Raw genomic sequence first — 20891 nt, forward strand, 5'->3', positions numbered from 1 at the left:
CGGCCGCGCAGCAGCCTTGCGTGCCCGCGCAGAAATGCTGAGCGGCCGCGCAGGGTCGGGGAAAAAGATATATTATTTTAGACTTCTACTTCTGTTTGGCTTCCAACTTCTATGTAATCTGAGTTTTATGGGATTATTATATAGGTAGATTTGAGACGTTTTTCATAGAGTAAAAAAAAAAGGAGATTATGTTTTAGATTGTGTTTTGCAAGAAGCGAAGGAGATAAGGAAGAAGACCGATTTAGCACACAGCAGCGAAGAGGAAGCATATATTCTTGTGATTCTTGTTTCGTTGTAACGTTGGATGCTAGTTTTCTTGCTTTGACTTATTTACTCTTGTGACGTACTCTGTTTTAATATAATCAGTTTAGTTGTTATTTTCTTGTGTTTGTTTATCATGATTTCATATGAACCCATGATGGCGATAAGTTCTATTATGGGCTAATCGTGATCATGGGGTTGCAACGGATTTATTATGAAATTCTTTAGTTAATTGTTTAATACTTTAGTATGTGATGATTGCATGATATCTAGTATTGGTTGTGCGTATTCATCTTATGTGCGTCGCGAACATATAAGATAGGGTGTTAATCTCTTGTGAAGCGACGGTGGATCTTGAGATTTAGAACTTGCCATGCTAGCATAGGTTCATGTACGTTGTGCATGATTAGTGGGTAACTCTAACAGTTTTATTTGCCCTATGTAATCAAAAAGGAATAACTTGTGCTTAAATCGTTGTGTTGTCAATTTCTGTAGACATATAGGAACTCAACATAATTGATGACTATTCAACTTCTATCTTAATTGTGGATGTTTGGTAAAATGGTATTAGTACAATGAAAGTTGGCTTTTATCAGTTTCGTGTTATTTGATTAATATCATCACTGTCACATGCTAAAGGTAATAACAATGGTTATAGAAGGAAGTAATAATGAAGTTGTGATCTCATGAGTGTTTTATTATTGATAAATTGAAGTGTTAGTTAAGTGGTTAATTAAGTAGTTAATTATAGTTAATATTTAATCAACAATTTTAAGTGTTATTATCTTAACATTGAGAAGTAGTCATACATTGGTGAGTGAGTTAAATTAGACAATAAATTAGTCTGAGTCTCTGAGGGAACGAACTAGAAAGTATTCTATATTACTTGCGAACGTGTATACTTGCGTGAATATTAGTGCGTGATTTCACCCTAACACCAATCTACGGCTTTGGTGCCAATCTACGGCTTTGAGACATTAATGGTCTTGTCTCGATCCTGTTCGTCGAATGCTTCAAGGAATAACCCTTTCCTCTAATTGCGACCACACAATTACATTCGCTTAGCTGGGCATCTCCAGAGATATACTGCCTCTATCTCGTCAAATGACTTGATCCCATTCAGAGTTTTAACACTCTTACTTTTCTAGCAGTGTCAGTACCTTTCTAGGTTTACAGCTGTAAGCTTACAGCTTACAGCTTGTTAGCAAAGGTACTACCAATTCATCCTTACAGCTTGTTATTACCACATTGAATACACTTCCAGGGATCTCCTCTCATGTGTATTGGGTTCCCACTGTTGATGAATTATGATGGGTTGTCAGTCCCATCCCCAACTTTGACTTAAAGACCACTGCAGGTTCCGGTCCCTTATTCAAAGGATCAGCTATATTATTCCGAGTTCCTATAAACTCTATAGCTATAATCATATCAGACACTAAACCCCTTATAGACTTAAGTCTAACTTGGATGTGTCTCTTAGTTTTAGCATTATGCTTTTTATTGCTAATCTTGTCAATAGTTGTTCGACTATCACAGTGAATAGCAATAGCAGGAAGCGGTCTGCTTACTACAGGTATTGCAGACTTAAGTTCGTGTAACCATTCAGCCTCCGTCTCTGTGGCATCAAATACACACAACTCAGCCTCAAAAGTAGACCGAGTCACTATAGTCTGTCTTCTTGACTTCCTGGATATTGCTCCACCAGCCAAGGTGAACACATATCCAGTCACTCCATTGGAACCAGACTTCTTAGCTATCCAACTTGCATCACTGTACCCTTCAAGCACACCAGGAAATCTCCTGTAGTGTAAACTAAGGTACATTGTGCCTTTTAGATATCTAAGTACTCTATCAAGAGCATCCCAATGAGTTTTGTTTGGACAGCTTGTAAATCTAGCCAACTTAGATACAAAATATAAAATATATATGGTCTAGTACAGTTAGTAAGATACTGCAAGCTCCCAATAATTTGAGAATACCTTAACTGAGACATGGGCACTCCTGAAGTATTCTTGATAACGGCAACTTTAGGATCATAGGGTGTACTAGTGATTCTACACTGTGAATAACCATATTTCTCAAGTATAGATTTCTCTATATAATGAGATTAAGTCAAGGTTATTCCCTCAGCCGACTGAATCAGTTTGATTCCAAGAATCACACAAGCCTGAGCCATATCCTTCATTTCAAAGTGACTTTTCAAGAAAGCTTTTGTCTCGTTAATAATCTTAATATTGGTTCCAAACAATAAGATGTCATCCACATATAGGCACAAGATGACACACTCACTACCTTTAACTTTGGTGTAGACACACTTGTCACTTTCATTAATAATATATAACTGAACGATAATATAGTTTCATCAAACTTTTTATGCCAATCCCTGTAAGCTTGTTTTAAGCCATAGATGGACTTGATCAACTTACATACTTTCCTTTCATTTCCAGATGCAACAAATCCCTCAGGTTGGTCCATATAAATCTCTTCTTCAAGTTCACCATAAAGAAAAGCGGTCTTTATATCCATATGATGGATGATAAGACCATGGACGGAAGCCAATGCTATAAGCATTCAGATTGTTACCATCCTTGCAACCGGAGAGTATGTATCAAAGTAATCAATTCCTTCTTTCTGCTTCAAACCCTTAGCTACCAGTCTAGCCTTTTACTTATCTATTGAGCCGTCAGGGTTCAACTTCCTTTTAAAGACCCATTTACACCCGATAGTAGAACACCCAGGAGGGAGATCAACCAACTCCCATGTTCCATTAGAAATAATAGAGTCAATTTCACTCTTCACAACGCCTTTCCAATGCTTAGACTTCAAAGAATCCATAGCTTGTCGAAAAGTTAAAGGTTCGTCCTCGACATTGTAAGTGATAAAATCACCTCCAAAGTCCTTAACTACCTTTGCATGCTTACTTCTCCTTGGTTCCTCTACTTCCTTGTGAATAAAGCTACTACTAAGTTCCGCCCCCATATTTGTCATCTTTTCCATATGATCAAGAATAGATGTGTGAGTAGGATCTTCCTCAGAAGTCTTTTAAGGAATTCCAGTCTTCATAGGGTATACATCCTCAAAGAATGTAGCATCTCGAAATTCAAATATCGTGTTTGCCACTATACCATCTATGTTAGATTTTAATACCAAAAATCTTATAGCTGTAGTGGTTTCACGATAGCCCAGAAAGATAAAGTCAACAGTTTTCGGACCTAGTTTCTTTCTCTCGTGTTCAGGAACAAGCACCTTAGCAAGGCACCCCCACACACGAAGATACTTAAGACTAGTCATCCTGCCTTTCCATAACTGAAAGGGTGTCTTATCCATGTGTTTCAGAGGGACTCTATTCAAAATATGGTACGCCGTATTTAGAGCCTCTCCCCACATGTATTTAGGCAACCAAAAGTTAATAAGCATACTATTAATCATATCTTTAAATGTTCTATTCTTTCGCTCAGCAACCCTATTGGACTCAGGTGTGTATGGTGGAGTAACTTCATGAACTATACCATTGTTTGCACAAAATTCATTAAAAGCATTACTCGTATACTCACCACCTTTGTCAGATCTCAATCGTTTAAGTACCTTACTAGTTTGTTTTTCTACTTCAGTTTTATATATAATGAATTTATTAAGTGTTTCCTCCTTATGTCTAAATAAATAAACATAACAATATCTACTATTATCATCTATAAAAGTAATGAAGTATCTAAATTGGTTCTTGGTCAACACAACACCAAATTCACAAATATCAATGTGTACTAAATCTAACAAGTCTGAATCCCTAACAATGTTATGAAAAGATTTCCTTATTTGTTTAGCAGACACACATACTTGACATTTAGAATTCTTTTCTATGGTATGTTTTAGAATCAACTCTAAGTTCATCATATTTTTAAAGAGCACCAAAGTTTAAGTAACCTAGTCTAGCATGCTATATATTCGAGGATTCAATACAGTTAACAGAAGGCATAATATTATTATTCAAATTCCCCAAAACGGGTTCAACATTAATAACAAATAAACCATTTGACAAGTAACCCTTTCCAAAAAATGTACCAGTATGAGTAAGAACTACTTTATTACACTTGAAAGAAATTTCAAAACCACTAGAAACTAAACAGCTTCCACTTATTATATTTCTACGCATATCGGGAACATGATGCACTCTAGTCAGAGATAGTATAAGTCCTAAAGGGAACTTTAGATCCATGTTTCCTATTCCAAGTACTTGAGCGGCACTAGCATTCCCCATGTTCACAGTTAAGCTATGACTCTGTTGATAAGATACAAATAAACTAATATCAGCACAAATATGCACATTAGCTCCAGTATCTATCAACCATTCATTTGACAGATAGGTAGAAAATATTACAAGATTGTAGGATACATACCGGTCAACGTCATTTTCAGAAGCCGTAGCCTCACCAACAACCATATTCACTACGGGCCCACTTGTGGTTCCAAGCACAGCATTCGCTTGCGCTACCATCTCGGTTTTTTTTGCTTTCTTCGTAGGGCATTCCTTACTCTGGTGCCCAACCTGCCCACAAGACCAACATGGTTTGTTTTCCTTGGGTTTCTTGGCCTTGTCCTTGTCACTCTTAGGTTTATTACTATTAACTTTCTTAGCAACAGTTGCTACGTTTACCTTCGAGGTACCGTGCTCAGTTGGCATCACATGTCCTTGTTTAGACTTGTGTTGTTCTTGGACCGAGATGTCCAGCATAAGGTTGGTCCAGGTGATCTCTCCTTTCTGTGTGTTCAGGGAGAGAGATAACTCTTCTCAAGGCTTCGAGAGCTTTTCAATCACGCTCATAACCTTGAACTTCTTAGGGAGGTCCATTCCAGACTCCTTCAAAGCATTCACTATCATCTCGAACTCATGCACTTGCTCAGTTATGGACTTGTTGTCCACCAGCTTGAATTCAAGGAACCTAGCCATAGAATACTTTTCCAGACCTTGTGAGTCAGTATTATGTGTCTGGTCTAGTTTCTTCCATAAGAGTTTTGCGGAGTAGGCATCAGAAGAATAGACATCAAACAAAGTGTTTGTTAGAGCAGCCAAAATGGCCGCCCTAGCCACCCCATCATTCTCCGCCCACTTCACAAAAGCCTTAACTGTGTCAACATTTTCTTGATCCACAACCGATTTCTCATACTCCACAACCGGCCATAAACCCTTTACAGTCAACCACAATTTCATCCTTTTCTGCCAACAAAAAAAGTCGATGCCACCATTGAACTTCTCTGGTAAATCAGTTAATTCAACAGCTTGTGGAAAACTATAAGTGGTCTAATCAATGACCCCAGCAGTTGCACCAGAACTACCAACACCTACGGGAACCTCAGTTTCGCTATCCATTATGCTAAATAATATATAACTTATTATCTCTTCAAGAATGTTGGAAATATTCACTATTACAGCAACATAGAGGCAGTTATATATCATATTTAACAAGCCAAGGCCAAGATAATAATTAACGAAACAAAACATGTAGGTAAACAACATGTATATTAGTAATTGTAAGAACAAAGAAAGGACATAAAGCGTACCAGTAACCATAGCTTTAACACAGTGATAAACAAACAGAAAATAATGGTAGCCAACAGGTATGCAACAAGAAAGTAATCAGCTGAGTCGACAGGCCTTGTTCGAAGCCCTGGCTGCTTTTGAAGAGATAATTGCCCCCACCTGCTGCGTTGGGATGCTTGCAGTGCCTCCTCCAGGATAAAACAGCTCCGGACTTGATGTTCACAGTAACAACAAATCCAACTTCGACTAGCACCTCAGTCACCGGAAAAATCAGCAACTCAGAACTTGTGTTTGGGAGAGAAAAGAGAGCAGAGAGGAGAAGAAGAGAATGTAGGTGTGATCCTTTTCATCAACAACTTAGGCCTCTCTATATATAGTAGAGGCTAAGTGTAACTGACCACCCTGACATTAATAGACTTTAATATCGAAATCAAAACTGCTCATTTAATACATAAATCAAAACTGCTGATTTTGAATTTAAATAAAATGTAACAGCTTTTGTATTTAATCCACACATTAAATCAGTTTTAATGTTTTTAATTATGAATATATATTATCAGTTACATGTCCAGATTCATTGAATCTGACTTAACCCACTTACAAAGTGACCAAGCCCAACAGAAACAATAACTCAGCCCGACTGATAAATTAATTCTAATTAAAAAATTAAATCACAAATAAATAAAATCCTCACTTTATTTATTTTCAATGTGGGACAAATGACACATTCTCCATTTCAAGCTTTTACAATCTACTAGTTTCAACTCTATTTCCCTATGAATTTCACTAAGAAAATACTTAGATCCATATATAAAAGTTTAAGTTCACATATCATGGAACAACTTCCAATCATTAGATTTTAGAATTATCATTAAGAACATAATAAAAATTATGATCTAAAATCCATTTTTTTCTAACAGAAGGTGATCACTATTCTAGTTTTTTTCACTTTATTTATCATGTTCCTAATTTTTGATCGATGTTTTATAAGCGTGACTTCAGTTCCATTATACAAGAGATTTAGACCTCGTCCTGATGGCTATCAACTACAGAAAGAAGCTGCGGGACATCAAAACTACAAAAGTTGTTCCCAAAACTGTGTTTAGTTGATTCACTCGTGTGTATACTATTTCGTGTACTTAGGTTTTATTTCGTGTTTACACGAAAAGTTCGTTTCGTGTTTCATTTTCGAATATTGGAACATGAATTTTTTTTGTTTCGTTCATGGTTTAACCTGTTCAGACACGAAATACGAAAGTACATGAAACGAAAGTACACGACATGACACGAATTGACAACTCTATCGGTGTTGGTTGATGGTTGCATCTAGATGCAAAACTGTATTTTTATAAAAACAAATTTGGAAGATAGTCATATTTTGTTAAAATAATTTAAAAATTCATATTTCATAAAAAATCTGGATGAAATAGCTTTAATACTTATGTGCGAATTGAAGTTCTGTTTTATAAATTTGTAAATCTATAATGTGTACGAATACCATAGTCTAAGTATATGTGTGTATATATATATTTAAATATAACTTTATTAAAATTAACTTTATTAAAGTATCTTTGATACTGACTTTCTATTTATTTTTGTATTCCATGTAAGTATCACATTTTATATAAAAAAAAGACTAAATTGCACTTTACATCCCATAACTTTGGTCGAATCTCACTTTGGTATCAGAACTTTAGGACATAACAGCTTGCACCCTAGACTTAGGAAATGCTGACATTTAACATCCCTTTGGCAGATTAAACGTTAACTCACACGTTAACGTTATCTGACATGGGGATATTACCGAAATTATCATTTTCAACTGATATAATTGTAAAATGGGTGTATATATACCCCAAAACTGATATGTTTATTTACTCTTGCATATTCAGCCACATTTTCCATTTCTATAGGTAAAAAAATGTCAATTAAACGTAGTTGTAATCAATGAACGGTAGAGAGGACAGCTTGGACTGATGCAAATTCGGGTCATCATTTTATTGGGTGTGCTGCATATACCTGCAACTTTTTCCGGTGGGTGGATGCTCCCTCATGTGGACGTGCAAGAGCTATCATCCCCAATCTAATTCGACGAATCATGGCGCTTGAAGGTGAACAAAGGTATATAGAGGCTTATACTGTTCAGTTACAAAATGAATTGTAGAAGAGAAGGAGAAGCAACTTGGTTTAGATGTTGCTAATATTGTCATGGGCAATTCTGTTAATGTTGAATTTACCCGGAGGTGGGGATAATCAAGACAGATTTGGGGACAAGCAAAGACATGAAGATGTTATTTAATATGTAATGTTAATGGATGGAGTAATATGTAATGTTAGTAGTTGGCAAGCACATTGAATGTATTACTTGAATTTGGCTACTGATTAATGCATTACTTTAATGTATTTCTTATTATTTGATGTTAGTTGGTTGCAAAAATAGAATATCATAAATGACAAACAAAAGTTATGCATTCGATCACAAATCATGTTTTACATAAGTTAACATCAGATGGTTACAATCAAGCTCCAAAGATAGTTCATAGGGACTTGCGTATAACACCAACATGTGATTTCTAGCAATCACATTATTGAACCAAAAACAGAAGTTCAGTTCTGTAAAATAAGTCACAAAATAAAGATAACATCCACACTCAGACTATTTTGGCTGCTTTTCTATGGTCTTTTGTTTTTTCATCTTTGCAGCTTGAAATTTTGTGGAAGAGGTGTATTGCTTCTTTGTGTCTTGTTTCACTGTCTGAGCTCCAAGTGAAGAACTAACCTTTCCTGGGGGTATAAATGGCTTAATTATGACACCATGTGTTCCCGTGGCCAGAAAGGGTTTTGTTGAGTGCCTTTTGACAATAACATCTTTCTTTCCAACTTTCTTAGATGCCAACTCGGTATCCTTAGCAATTCTTCTTTCCAAATTATGTTGTATGTCCCAAACTGCTTGTTCTTCATGTTAATCTCTAACTCTTTCAGCTGCTGTAACCTTTTTTTCTGTTTAGTAAGTGATAACACAAGTAAATAACTTACCTTTAATCTAATCTCATTTTTAATTGACATGAAATAAACTTGCAAGTACCTTTTTAGGGCATCCTCTCATATTGTGACCCAACTTCTGGCAATGAGATCATGTAACATGTTTCTTAGTAGCAACATTGATTGTGTCCAACTCTTCTTGTAAATCCAAAACCAAATCTATACCACCCTCTTTCTCATCCTTTTTCTTCATATCAACTTTCTGCATATGAAAAAAATAAGAAAATGTCATTATAAAAGCCTAATATTTGCAATTACCATATATATATACATCATTCATTATATCTTTGATTTGAAGCTTCTTTGGTTGTGCCCCCATTCATTACAGTGTGAACATCTCAATGAAGTTCCACTCCTCTTTAGCATATATGGATTATAGTGCCTTGTCCCAATAATATCAGTCCTTATATCTCTTTTTTTTGCCTTCCAGTGGCTACTTTAATGACTTAAGGGTAAATGTGGGAGTTTAGTAGTATCTTCCCATAATTCCTCTCCATTAACTGGGTCTAACACATGATTATAGACTTGCAAGTACCTTCTTTTGGAATAACATTCATGCATGTAATCCATATGAGACTGTTTTTGAAAAAAGATACATGCACATACATGGAAACATGGAATACCTGTCAACTGCCACTTTCTACATGCAAAATATTTTTGACTCAAGTACACAACAATTCGGTGGCCTTCATCTATCATTGTGACATGGTATCTATCTCCACCATTCCAAACTAGTTTAGCATTTGCAGCCATCTACATGGCTCTAGTATTATAGATGTATGTATTAGCATGTAATATATAATTGACAGGAAAATAACATTAAAAATGGGGTGTAGAATTTATTAGAGAACATACTTGTGCAATTTTTTCATTGGTTTGGTATAGAAGACATTAGTACTAGCTTCCATTTTTGTTTTCCTTCTTTGAATTCTTTCCATGCAACTGAGGTGAATTGACTTGAATAGGGTAATAATACCCATTTCTCTAAAATTGTTGATTGCATGGTTGAATACCTCACAAATATTATTTACAAACATATCTGACTTGCAAAGTTCTCTAAAGCCCGTCCTAGTCCATTGAGACCTAGGGTTTTAACTTAACCAATTGTATGCTTTATTTTGATATCTATTGTAAAACAGATTATTAGAGCATGTTCAACGTAATACAGGTAAACAAGAAGTTCTATGTTAATAGAAATACTTGTTATAGAATATCCTTATGCTTCTTAAAAGTGAACTCAGTTGTTGACCTAACAGCAAACCATAATGCTTTTCTTATTCCAATCCCTCTATTTCCTTGCCATAAATTTCTGTAAAGGTGCATCACACATAACTTATGTTCTGATGATGACACTTATTTCTCAAGAGCATTAACTAAGCCCTACAATATAAAGACATTTGAGGCACAAGTTAGAAGCAATAAAGACTACTATATAAAGGCACATTATTAACCTACTACATAAAGACAATAAAGACTTACTTTTTTTCTATCATATATGAAAGTGAAAGATCCTGATTTTTCAATTCTCAAGTCATTTTTAAGTAATGACAGAAACCAATCCCAGCTGTCATTATTTTCAGCCTCCACCTGTGTCCATGCCACATGATAAATTCCATCATTAGGGTCAGTGGCAACTGCAGTTAACAAAATCCATCCAAAAGGCCATCTAAGATGACACCCATATAACCCTATTAATGGCCTACGCCATTCTCCAAATCCTTCTTTCAGTGGTCTTAGGCACACATAAAACCTTTTAAACCTTCTCCTATATGTTCCCGGCTCTGGGGGGTCAGTCATAAGTTTGATAATACTAAAAGGCATTGATCTCTTCAGCTCATTGGCATACAGATACAATTTATCAAACTCTTCATCATGCTTATAAAGTATATTCTCATTTACCTTCTTTATGGCTCTGTAGATCATTGACTGATTAATGTTGCACTTGAGATCATTCACTACCCTTGAATGAAAAGTCTTCTCTGGCCAGGTGGGATTCATACGAATTTTATTCTCATACGCCTCAATAATCCATGTCCTTGTTTCTGGATTCATGTGGGATTGCGGGTGTGGTGGTTATACAATGTTTTTATTTGCAAACTGGTACTTCTTTGTTGTTAAATACCATAGCACTTCCAACTGCATCCATCGTCACAAATCCACTTTATCTTCTTTTTTTTTCAATCTTATGCCCCTTTGATGAACAATGGCATGTTGTCAAACAACTTTTCTGAAAATTGAACCATTGGAAAATAACATACCAAGAGAAAATTGAGGATCTTTCATGTCTGTTACCTCATTAAATTCAGGATATTGCATCTCCTCTTCATCAAATGAACTCCATGCCATTCTTTCATATGCACTATCAAATCCATCAGAACTACTGTCACCATCTTCTACATTGTTTGGGAAATGTACCTTTTTGGCTTCTTCAACATCTTGTCTCTCAAATTCTTCTTCCATTTTCTTCTTTTCTTTTTCTTGCAAATCCTTATGCATATCAGGCACTTGATTATCATCATATAAGTCATCAGGGCCAGGCTGCTCCCCTTCATTTAATTCTTCATTATAATCATCATCTTCACCCTCTCTTTCATCATCCGCATAATCATCCGGCACCTCTCTATCATTTTCTACTAATATATCAGTTTGAGAGGGATGAGGAGCTTCATTGTCATCACTGTCCAAGATAACATGAGTATCTTCAGTGTTTTTGAACAAACCCCGCAAATACAAAATATTAACCACAAAGCATAGACAATTAAGAACAAAATGAAATTAAGCTCAATTTTTTCTTACTCTTACATAGAATATCTCGCTCTTCTCCTGGTTCTGTAGGGAGAGTTGGGAGGTGGAATTCTTCTAACTCTTCTAGGTGGTACAATCACCTCATTCTCATTTAAGTCTAAATTAGAGTTACCTCCATGAAACCTAGCTTCGTCCACCTCATCCTCCTTTTCTCCCTCACTATCATTACCAAGAACTGTCATATCCTCAATTTCTTTCCTTATGTCATCAATCCTAACTTCTTTCTCATTGAATAACATTTGAGTGAAGGAGAAATCATTGTAGTCAATATCACCGCCATAACTACCAGGACAATAATAAATAACTTGCAATCTACTATATGCAACAAGCTTTAACATCATATCAACATCACCGTCTACTCTAATTGGAAGTAAAGCATCAGGCAATGCGTATTCAGGAATATGCATATAACTCCTTAATTCTGATAACATTGCTTCCACCTCAAACATACTAAACTCCCCCTGACTACACATATCAAAATAACTCACCACACCTCCTACATACTCTACATTACTTTCATTTAGGGAACTTCCATGATAGATTTTAATACTGAAATATGAAAAATCGTCTGTATAATCAATAAATTTGAGGCAACAATCAATATACTTGCTAAAATACCAATAAACAATTGTACAAGGTCATAATCAGAGGACCACGACCATATTCTATTAGTATTTTACATATACATGTATCAAAATCACATAAACAAAGAAACTAAGTAACATGCATGCAACAATAACCTTAAACATAAAACACATGTATCAAACTCATGATCGACGGTAGTATCAAACACATAAAACACATATATCAAACATATACTAACAGATATGTATAGTATAGAACCTGGATATGACGGTATTTTGTCCCTTTCACCGACGGTAACAACATCCCTTAAACGACCCCTCATCCTTGATCACATATTTTAGTGTTTAATCAAGAACTTAAAAGCAACAATTAAGATTTTATTATTTTTAGGGTATGTAAAATTGGGGGCGACGATACAACAACGCTATATCTGGGGTTTTAATGCCTTTTTGAGGTATATAGGTAAATTACCTCTACCGCCCCTGTCAGAAAACGTTAACGTCCAAGTTAATGTTTAATCTGCCAAAAAGATGTTAAAAGTCAGCGTTTTCTAAGTCTCGGGTGCAAAATGTTATGTCCCGAAGTTCTGATACCAAAGTGAGATTCAGCCAAAGTTATGGGATATAAAGTGCAAATTAGTCTTAAAAAAATTAATATTTAATATTATTACTTTCTAATTATCCATTATATATTTGTATAATAAATGATTTAGAACATATAACAATACTAGATAATTTTAAGTATATAACACATAATTTCTAAAAATGTCTTTAGAAACATTTTTATCATGTTTTCATATCTTTACATATAATTCTCCCTCAAATCCTAAATAGTTGTCATGTTTTGATTTTTAGTGGTTAAATTGAACAAAATTTGACTGAAATTTATAACATTTTTTTTGACAAATTTAGAAAACTTTCATTAACTTGAATATAATACAGTCGGGACAAACCCCCAACTGTCGATACAACCAGGTGGTAAAACAAATATCATACTAAAAATAATTAGATGATTTGTTTCCTGATCGTTTAACACATAGAATTTATAAATTTTTGAAATTAAAAACGAAATCAAAGACATCCCAAGCGATCCAATTTGTACCAACATCTCTGAAAATAGCAACATCGCAATTGATCATATCACATAAAACCATTGTTAGCCCAATGTTCAGAAACACCAATCATATAAACTGAGATTGGAGAAGCGACACCACAGTTATCTACTTGCCGGACACCAGCTATAGACATGCCGAAAACACCCCAGCTATCTACATGCCGGATAACAGTTATAGTCATGCCGAAAGTGTAAACCCGTGAAAGATGAACAATCTTTGGTTGTGAAAGGCGAGCTCTTGCAATAATCAACACCACTCCAGATTCGACGCAGACTTTGCAGATCACCAAGAATATCAATAAACTCGTTCTCAACCGATTCAACACGAAATAAATCCAACCATAATTAAACAAAAACATAACAAAACACTCCAAAAGGAGAGATAAAACACACACTCCAAAAGATATCCACCTAATTCCAAAAGATGTATTTAAATCATATAATATCATACTTTATTTTATATTTTACCCGGAGCATCTTTTTAAATATCATATCTCAAAAATGTATTTCATTCGGATTTCATGCTAAACTCATTCCTATAAATGTCTTTTGAATCATTTATTAGTATAAATTATTATACTTTGATATCTGCTTCGTATCTTTTGGATGTTATATATTTTCCAAAGAAATTCTATATATTTCATTTCACTTTTTGTTGTTTTGAGAATCATATCAATCTCTCTCTCTCTCCCTCCTCTCTCTCGTGTTCAATGCTATGTGCTTTCAGAACCTCGTTCAAAGTATTTTAGATATGCACCTCTCTCTCTCTCTCTCACTCTCTCTCTCTTGTTCAATGCTCTGTACTTTTAAAACCTTGTTCAAAGTATTCTAGATATGCACCATGCTCTCATTCTCTTCTAAAGGGTTTCTACCAAGTGTACAGAGGAGAGGTTATAATCCTCTATTTTTCCGTTACTTATTTTTTTCATATCACTAATTGGTTTACAGTTAAATTTTTATAAATTTAACAGCCGTTTACAGATATGACATAGTAAATTTTTATAGGCATCCACTCTTAGATGTTAATGAAAAATATGCATGCAGGTTATCAATTATGTCGACAAGCTCAAACATGTCCATGATTGAAATGGAGTCTCCAAATAGGAAGGTAACATTCATTAATAAGATGTTTTTTTATTCTTCAATACAATTATGTTTTTTATATGCCATGTACTGGAATGACTGAATGAGGTTTTTCTTAATTCCTGTTGTTAGTTTGTGCTTCCTGCAACTCATTTTGCTTTACAGGGATTAATTGTAAAAGTTATTACATGGGATATTTTCTATTTTGGTATTATATATCAGATACGTGCAGGGGCGGATTTAGGAATTTTTGTTTACATGTGAAAATATCTTTACATTTTAGAATTTTTAGGGGCACTTACATTTTTGAAAGGTTTAAAGGTGAAAACACTTAAAATTTCATTTTAGGGGGACACGTGTCCTCAGTGGTGTCCCTTACTCAATCCTACCCAGTGTCCCTTACTCGATCCTCCCCTGGATACCATGGAGTGAATATTGTATCGGTAGGTAATCTGTTTATCATTTTTTTATATTGAAGCTATGGGGTCTGTGAAAATCTTAATCTTTACAAAGTTGACAAATGGAGTTAAGCTTCATTTTAGCTTGCAGTCCAATCAGAATTATGACTGATAATCAAACAAATCAACTTTAATTTAGTAAAGCCAGCATACTGAGGTTTATGTTATAGGATTTGTGACAGCAGTACCTTAGTAAAATTATTTTATAAAGCATATCATAAATTTTGAATTAATATCCAACATTTTCTTTGAACACAAGTGTGAGTTCTATATTGATGAACTTCTCAAAAAGGATAAACACACTATCTGGATGTTACTTCATGCTGCAAACTGTTTACAACTTCAAGGGCTATTTGAAATGATCCTTGGTACTTTTGTTCGAAACACTCAGGAACGTGTCCTCGGGATAGAGCAAGATTTATCTAAATCTTTCAAGCAATGTGTAAAGATTTTTTTTGCAGCCGCCATGTTCATTGCCTGTTCACTGGTGACATGTTCCTCACCTTTTTTTTAATGTAAACTTTGTCAATCGATTCAGGGAGAAGAGCTCTGCGTCAGGAGAATCCAAATGTCAATTCCGTACTAGGCTTTCACATAAACTGTTGGCAAAATATAAGGAAAAGCTCAATGAGGTAGTGAACTTAAAGGTAAGCTTCATATCATCTTCAATACGATTACCATCACTAGTACGATTATCACCTTGAATATATCTTCTGCCTCGGCTTTCTATCTAGAAAGAACATCAACTAAAAACAATGTAAGTATGATATGAAAAATTTCTTAGAAGATATATTCAAGTTGTTAATAATACCAATGATGTTAATCATGTTGAAGATGATAAGAAGCTTACCTTTAAGTTCACTACCTCGTTGAACTTTTTCTTCTTTTTTGCCAACAGTTCATGTGAAAGCCTAGTATGTAAATTGACATTTGGATTCTTTTGACGCTCTAGCTCTTCTCCCCGCATTAATTGACAAAGTTTACATTAAAATAAGTTGGTGAACATGGTGGCTGCTAGAAAAAAAAACCTTTAAACAATGCTCGAAAGATTTAGATAAATCTTGCTCTACTTTCGGGACACTTTTCTGAGTGTTTGGAACAAGAGTGTTGCGGATCATTTCAAATATCCCTTGAAGTTGTAAACAGTTTGTAGCACGAAACATCATCCAAAGAGTGTGTTTATCCTTCTTGAGAAGTTCATCAATATAAAACTGGCACTCTTGTCCAAAGAAAAAAAGATATTAATTCAAAATTTATGATATCCATTGTAAAATGCACAAGCTCATTTAGCAAAAAAAAAAAAAATGCACAAGCTCAATTAGCAAAAAAAAAAAATGCACAAGCTCATATCTACATAATTGTTTTTGTAAGAGTTTAATTATTATTTTTTTAAATACAACATGCGCTGAAAAGCATATTAGCTGAGAAGTAGTCGGGTATTTTCTTCGCTTCACCTTCATGTGCCAATTAAGTATAGCTGTCGAGAACGAATGAAGTCGTCGTCATTGTAGAAAAACAATTCATTGTGCTCAAGCCCATATGTAAAGTTAAATTATTCACTTTAATGAATATTTTTTTAAGTGCAATTCTGATATGTAAGCTTTTCAGCCTATAATACATTGCTTAAATCTCTTAAATATATCTTCTTGTTTGTTGTTTATCCGATGCTATGAGCATCTAGCTAGAGTGCTCTTTTCTTTGTGCATTTATTAGTGTTACATATCAAATGTACATAACCTAATGGTTTTAGACTCCCATTATCCAACTTAAAGGCCCTTTTGGCACTGTTTTCCTTTTCTTTTTGGTTTTTATTTTTCTCATCTTACTTCTACATTAAATTTACATGAGCAATCGATACACAGTAGGGTAGTTAACTTTTAAATAGTCGATCAGTTGCTATTCTAATATTGTACATTGGAGTATGTGCTGATTACCTCTAAAGAGCATCATATTTAAGGGTATCTTTCTTCGGGCCTCTGCAAGACTAGTTGCCTGAGGATCTTCCAGAGGTTTTCTTCTTGCTTCTACTTCTATTTGAAAGAAAGTCACTGAGAAAAATGACGAGGTCAGCCACAACCCACATGATATCCATTGTGATATTGTTGGTTATTTATTGCACCTCTTCCCAATAGCATACTGTTTAGTTTGTTCTTGTATGGTTTTGGGCTGAATTTTAACTTCCTAAGAAGGTGGACATTGGCATTTTCTAGGATATAAATGCAAAGGATTCTGCAAATTCTAGTGGTTCCAGCTCTAAAACAGTATACCTATTGGCACACAAGATCAAAGGTTCAATGTCAATGAAAACATTTTAATGATATCTTGGATCCTGCGAAGGAAGCAGAGACTACTAGGTCAGCCTGTTAATCTTTTAGTTCTTCTAAATATGGGTATTAAATTAGTTATTTGTGAAATAACCTTGCATGTCGCTTTAGTTTTATCTTACCGGACTCACTGCAGTATCATTAATATGGTTTTAAAATTTAAATCGATTATTTTTTTAGCAGGGCATTAAGAACCAATTCTTGAACAAGCCTCATTAAACCTTTCAAGAGGTTATGCTGTGTGCATTGCATGTGTATACAGTTTAGAACTGAACTATTCAAGTTGGAACTGATTTTTTCAAGAAACTCTGACTTAAACTTTTTCATACATGTCAGGACTTTCAAATTACCGAAGAAAAATGTTACAGAAGGATTGTGACCTCAAATTTACCTTCCACTCACACCTTACAGTACTAGAAATAGTGCATACGACATCATATCTTTTAGATGTTATATATATTAAAAAGAAATTCTATATATTTCATTTCACTTTAGTTGTTTTGAGAATCATATCTCTCTCTCTCTCTCTCTCTCTCTCTCTCTCTCTCCTTGTGTTCAATGCTATGTGCTTCCAAAACCTTGTTCAAAGTATTCTAGATATGCACCGTGCTCTCATTCTCGTCTAAAGGCTTTCTGCAAGTGTACACAGGAGGTTATAATCCTCTATTTTTCAATTATGTATTTTTTCATATTACTAATTGATTTCCAGTTAAATTTTTATAAATTTAACAGCCGTTTACAGATATCACATAGTAAATTTTTATAGGCATCCCCTCTTAGATGTTAATGAAAAATATGCATGCAGGTTATCAATTATGTCGACAAGCTCAAACATGTCCATGATTGAAATGGAGTCTCCAAATAGCAAGGTAACATTCATTAATAAGATGTTTTTTTTATTCTTCAATATAATTATGTTTTTTATATGCCATGTACTGAATGACTGAATGAGGTTTTTCTTAATTCCTGTTGTTAGTATGTTCTTCCTGCAACTCATTTTGCTTTAAAGGGATTAATTGTAAAAATTATTACGTGGGATATTTTCTATTTTGGTATTATATGTTAGATACGTGCACGGGAGGATCTAGGAATTTTTGTTTAGGGGGACAATGAACAAATTTTGTGAAAATACCTTTATATTTTAGAATTTTTAGGGGCACTTATATTTTTGAAAGGTTTAGAGGTGAAAACACTTAAAATTTCATTTTTGGGGGACACGTGTCCTCAGTGTCCCTTACTCAGTGTCCCTTACTCGATCCTCCCTTGGATACCATGGAGTGAATATTGTATCATATCAGTAGGTAATCCGTTTATCTTTTTTTCTATATAGAATCTATGGGGTCTGTGAAAATCTTAATCTTTACAAAGTTGACAAATGGAGTCTATTCTAAGCTTCATTTTAGCATGCAGTCTAATCAGAACCATGACTGATAATCAAACAGATCAACTTTAATTTAGTAAAGCCAGCATACTGAGGTTTATGTTATAGGATTTGTGACACCAGTACCTTAGTAAAATTATTTTACAAAGCATATGATAAATTTTGAATTAATATCCAACTTTTTCTTTGAACACAAGTATCAGTTCTATATTGATGAACTTTTCAAAAAAGATAAACATACTCTCTGGATGTTACTTCATGCTGCAAACTGTTTACAACTTCAAGGGCTATTTGAAATGATCTTGATACTCTTGTTCGAAAAACACTCTTAAAAGTGTCCCCTAAGTAGAGCAAGATTTATCTTTCAAGCATCGTGCGAAGATTTTTTTTGCAGCCACCATGTTCACTGCCTGTTCACTGGTGACATGTTCCTTACCTTTTTATTAATGTAAACTTTGTCAATTGAGGCAGGGAGAAGAGCTAGGCTTTAGGAGAATACAAATGTCAATTCCATATTGGGCTTTCACATAAACTGTTCGCAAAACATAAGGAAAAGCTCAAGGAGGTAGTGAACTTAAAGGTAAGCTTCATATCATCTTCAATACGATTATCATCACTAGTACGATTAACAACTTGAATATATCTTCTGCCTCCGCTTTCTTTCTAGAAAGAACATCAACTAAAAACAACGCAAGTATGATATGAAAAAATTCTTAGAAGATATATTCAAGTTGTTACCAATGATGTTAATCATGTTGAAGATGATAGGAAGCCTACCTTTAAGTTCACTACCTCGTTGAACTTTTTCTTCTTTTATGCCAACTGTTCATGTGAAAGCCTAGTACGTAAATTGACATTTGGATTCTTTTGACGCTCTAGCTCTGTTCCCCGAACTAATTGACAAAGTTTACATTAAAATAAGTTGGTGAAAATGGTGGCTGCTAGAAAAAACCTTTAAACAATGCTCGAAAGATTTAGATAAATCTTGCTCTACTTCCGGGACACTTTTCTGAGTGTTTGGAACAAGAGTGTTGCGGATCATTTTAAATATCCCTTGAAGTTGTAAATAGTTTGTAGCACGAAGCAACATCCAAAGAGTGTGTTTATCCTTCTTGAGAAATTCATCAATATAGAATTGACACTCTTGTCCAAAGAAAAAAAGATATTAATTCAAAATTTATGATATCCTTTGTAAAATGCACACGCTCATATTTACATAATTGTTTTTGTAAGAGTTTTATATGTTTTGAATACAACATGCGCTGAAAACCATATTAGCTGAGAAGTAGTAGTATATTTTTTTGGCTTCACCTTCATGTGCCAATTAAGTATAGCTGTCTAGAACGAATGAAGTTCATCATCATTGTAGAAAAACAATTTATTGTGCTCAAGCCCATATGAAAGTTAAATTATTCACTTTAATGAATAGTTTTTTAAAGTGCAATTCTGATTTGTAAGCTTTTCAGCTTATAATACATTGCTTAAATCTCTTAAATATATTTTGTTATTTGTTGTTTATCCGATTCTATGAGCATCTAGCTAGAGTGCTCTTTTCTTTGTCCATTTATTACTGTTATATATCAAATGTACATAACCTAATGGTTTTAGACTCCCTTTTTCCAACTTAAAGACCCTTTTGGCACTGTTTTCCCTTTCTGTTGGTTTTTATTATTCTCATTTTACTTCTACATCGAATTTACATGAGCAAATGATACACATTAGGGTAGTTAAGTTTTAAATAATCGATCAGTTGCTATTCTAATATTGTACATTGGAGTTTGTGCTGATTACCTCTAAAGTGCATCATATTTAAGGGGATCTTTCTTTGGGCCTCGGCAAGACTAGTTGACTGAGGATCTTCCAGAGATTTTCTTCTGGCAACTAGCAGTAGCATTCTTAGTACAATGCCCAGCAGTGAAATAAATCATGTTTTCTTTCTTTTGTAATCTGATGTTGATTAAGCAACTGGGCAGGCCGAAAAGTTGAAATCACGGGGGTGCTCTACTTATGAAATACGAATGAGGCCATATATTCAAAAAGTTTTACTCTAACAGGAGGGAGTCATTAGTGAAGAATGCAGAGCATATAGAGGTGAACTTTGAATGTTTCATATGATAAAGATGAACTGAGGATTTATTCGAAATTCCACTGTTTTTTAAGAAATTTGGCTGTTGATAGGATTTCATGACTGGAGTAAAGCCTGGGAAAGATTAAGATACTCGTGAAGTTGTTGATCTCGTATCATTTACTAATGGAGATGGAGGTACCTTCCTTTCTTCACCCCTTCATTTCTAGTATGAATA

General features: G+C 34.5%; 1 long non-coding RNA gene across 1 annotated transcript; it reads left to right on the top strand.

The window, feature by feature from the left end:
* Positions 1 to 17105: 17105 nt before the first annotated feature.
* Positions 17106 to 20650, top strand: LOC141697378 (uncharacterized). The gene is made up of 3 exons (XR_012564686.1): positions 17106 to 17237; positions 18013 to 18076; positions 20562 to 20650. It is a non-coding gene; the product is annotated as an uncharacterized LOC141697378 (long non-coding RNA).
* The last annotated feature ends 241 nt before the right edge of the window (positions 20651 to 20891 follow it).

The sequence above is a fragment of the Apium graveolens genome, chromosome 11 (assembly GCF_009905375.1).
Source record: "Apium graveolens cultivar Ventura chromosome 11, ASM990537v1, whole genome shotgun sequence".
Classification (NCBI taxonomy): domain Eukaryota; kingdom Viridiplantae; phylum Streptophyta; class Magnoliopsida; order Apiales; family Apiaceae; genus Apium; species Apium graveolens.